General features: G+C 33.4%; 1 long non-coding RNA gene across 1 annotated transcript; it reads left to right on the forward strand.

The window, feature by feature from the left end:
- The first annotated feature begins 595 nt into the window (after window positions 1-595).
- On the forward strand, window positions 596-3,150 carry LOC137056146 (uncharacterized). The gene is made up of 3 exons (XR_010900205.1): window positions 596-720; window positions 1,306-1,343; window positions 1,982-3,150. It is a non-coding gene; the product is annotated as an uncharacterized lncRNA (long non-coding RNA).
- Window positions 3,151-3,516: the final 366 nt, after the last annotated feature.

The raw sequence follows: 3,516 nt of genomic DNA on the forward strand, positions 1-3,516 counted from the left end.
AAAAAACGTAAATATCACGTTTGTCTACTACGAAAACTAAACTAGACCAAACTACAACCTTTGGTAGACGTTTTATCCAGGTGTTAAAATAACGTGATCTGAACGTTGGAATAAAACGTTTTAAAAACGTCATGGTAGTACCAAAATACAACCATATGCCAAACCTCCAACGGTAGGCTACGTTCTGTTTGTGAAAAATATACACAGAATATAAACAGAACGTGACAGTAACATTTTAACATCAACGATTCAGTGACTGATCGAGTAACAGATCAGGCTGATGCTGAGCTGAGCATTCTATATCAATGTTGTGAATACTTTGTGCTCATTTAACTGATAGAATAGCTATATTAGAGTATTATATTATATTATATTATATTATATTATATTATATTATATTATATTATATTATATTATATTATATTATACAAGCTTTCATTCTCATTCCATTTAAAGTTTTACGTAGGCATAGGCTGCAGTTTCCACTTAAACGGTGGCCTACTTAACTATCGGGATATTATACTTCAGTATAAAAATATGTATTCATGTAAACGCAACACTGCACAAATTACGCATGACGTGTTTAACGTGCGTGCGTGTTGAACATTCGAGTCGCTTTTAAACAAACTGGAGCGGATGGAATTACCATGGAAACGGGGCAGCTCGTCTGACAACAAGCAGCAAAGCTCCGTCTGTCACTGTTGTTTTCACTAATTTCAGGTAAGTTTAGTCCCTAATATTACACATATAATACATACAACTGTTCTTGACACTTTCTAACACGCTTCTGTTGAATATTTACTGTAAAGAAATGGTTTAGTGTCTTCGGAAAAAGTCCGTTAGCGTCTTAACCGTTAGGCTAATTGAGAGGTAACGTTAGGCTAACTAGCCCTGAACTCTTATTTATGAAAGTTGGGCTTTTAATTCCATATTATGTGTAGATAAGAGGTTTTGTTAATGTTTTGCTGGCTATTTGTCAATGGTTGAATGAAAGGAACGTTAATTTAAGTATTTAACCAAACACCAAACTCGGTGACGTCACTCACATGCGCTATTTCAAACATGTTTGATCTTTCATAGTAAACAAGTATTGACCACGTATATAACCATGCATCTGTAAAACCTAAACGTAAATTTTGGTATCTTACGATATTATATATATCCTGTATATTAATCTTTTTTTTTTTTTTTTTGCTGCATTTTCACCTATGCACTAGTTTATTTATTTCTAATAAACCTACCTGAGTGACATTGTATAGTTTACCACTTATTGTTGGCTCTGTGACAAATTGTTTATGTTCCTAGATTGTGATGGCTGTCCAGCACTATGAACCATCTGACTTGTAAGTAAAACATACATACATACATACATACAACCATACATACATTCCTGTGTGTATATGTTGATCATTCTAGCAAATTAAATGGTTAAATGTTCATTAATTAACTCTGAGATCAACTTTGCAGATGCAGTTCATGTGTGCGTATAGGGAGACAGTAGATACTGAAATCATCACGAGTGTCTGGCGTGCTTCGGTTTAAGTAGTAGTAGTTATTTACATACTATAGACATGGCAGAACAAAGACTTCAGATTTCAGTTCCAGTCTTTTTGAGCTTTAATATTCAGACACTAGTCTGTATCAATATCTGATTCATTGTAGAGCCCTTATTTTGATTTATACATAAAGAATATTTCCAAATTCTGTAACGTTCTGCTTAATACAGTAAATTCCATTTGTGACTGGATTCTGTGATTTCATCCATGTTTGGCTCTACGTGGTATTTGCAGTATTAAAGAGAGGTATTGTTGTGTTATACATTTGTTACCATTAGTATAAGAAGGGTAAGACTAAAAGACTAAATTTCAGTCCGGCAGAATTTTCTGCACACTTCACCACCGAGGCCAGATGAGCATTGTGAATGTATGAACCTCACATTATATTTATAACAATCCTTGTTGATGTTTGAATTGTATTTCAGGGCAGTTTGTGAAGACGGATAAACAAGAGATGTTGTGAAAACCAGGACAGAAGTCGGTTCCAGATCCACCTTCCAGACCAGACTTCTGTCTCATATGGATTGCTGTCTAATGGTGTATTATATGTTCTCTGCAGAATTAGGTGCATGCAGATATTACTCAGGAACATGACTAAACTTTGTTTGCTATAATACATCTATTTAGTGTACCAATGTGAAACAGACTAAAACACTTGACTGTTTCTCAAAATCAGGTATGCCAATATTATAAAATATTATTTATTGAACAATAATAGAGACAGAGTGTATTTAGGCCACGCCCACACCGGGGAGGAAACATTCCAACGCTCTCCATTGATTTTGTGTTGCGTGAAGCGGTCACCTCGTCTTTTTTTACTTATAACAAAAACGGCAATGTCTAAAAGCTGATATGTGACAAGGTGTGCAACACACAAGGTAAAAAACACATAACTAAGTTTTTATAAGCTGTCGACCCCAAAAAACAAGCGTTTAAGGACAAAAGTGGATACAGGCAATAAGACGTGAAGCTTCAGCAAGAAGAATGGGTCAATTTTGGGATCCTGACACTCCATATGCCTACGTGTGCAGTAAACCTTTTGTTAAATATCCAAATGTCAGTTTTATATATTATATATTATATTTCCTGTCACTGATTACTTTCCCCTCCAGTGTGTGTAGTTCTCAGTGTAATATAGCATGACGCGCTCTGTCTCAAGTGCCTGTATCCACTTTAGTCTTTAAACACTCGTTGTTTTTTTGGGGTCAACAGCTTATAAAAACTTCTGGGTTTTGTTCCTGGGGTTTTTAGCTTGTTTAATGTACACCAGGTACAATAGAAAAAAATAGATTGCAGTAAAATAACATGCAATAACATAATCTGTAATTAGTTAAAATGAGAATTTACATTTTATAGATTAATCTCTTTTGTTATAACATCTGTGCACTGAATTTTTATGGATTTTTCTCTACATTTTTTTGTTCATGTTCTTATTTAAATTCCCAGTCATTGCATGATTTGCATGTGCTGTACTTTATTTGTACCATTTTGTTTTATTGCCATACCGGTATTTTTATTTATCTGTTTAGAATTTTTTTCTTATTATTAATGAGAGCTTTAATTGTAGTCTTCTACAATTATCTCAAGGATTTCAATTTACATTATCTCTACTAAAAATGAAAAAGCTGTTATCATGTAACTTTTCTGTTGTTGTTCCAAACTTGTATGACTTTGTTAGACATTCGAGTTAATTTTTCTTATTCACCATTCACTTTCTTTTGTTCAAAAAAGTGAATAGTGTATAAGGAACATTATGCTTAATATCTCCTGACTTAAGGTTAACATTAACACCTCCTTTGTGTTTAACAAAGGAAAGTCATACAGATTTAGATTGGAATAATGCAAGGATGAGTATCATATTGCTTTTTATATTGTGTGAATAAATACAATGACTGACAAATGTTGTGTGTAGTATAAATTATTAGTACTACATATGTTTATGTAGTTTAATAAAATGGGA

Source organism: Pseudorasbora parva, chromosome 21, assembly GCF_024679245.1.
Source record: "Pseudorasbora parva isolate DD20220531a chromosome 21, ASM2467924v1, whole genome shotgun sequence".
In the NCBI taxonomy this organism is placed as follows: Eukaryota; Metazoa; Chordata; class Actinopteri; order Cypriniformes; family Gobionidae; genus Pseudorasbora; species Pseudorasbora parva.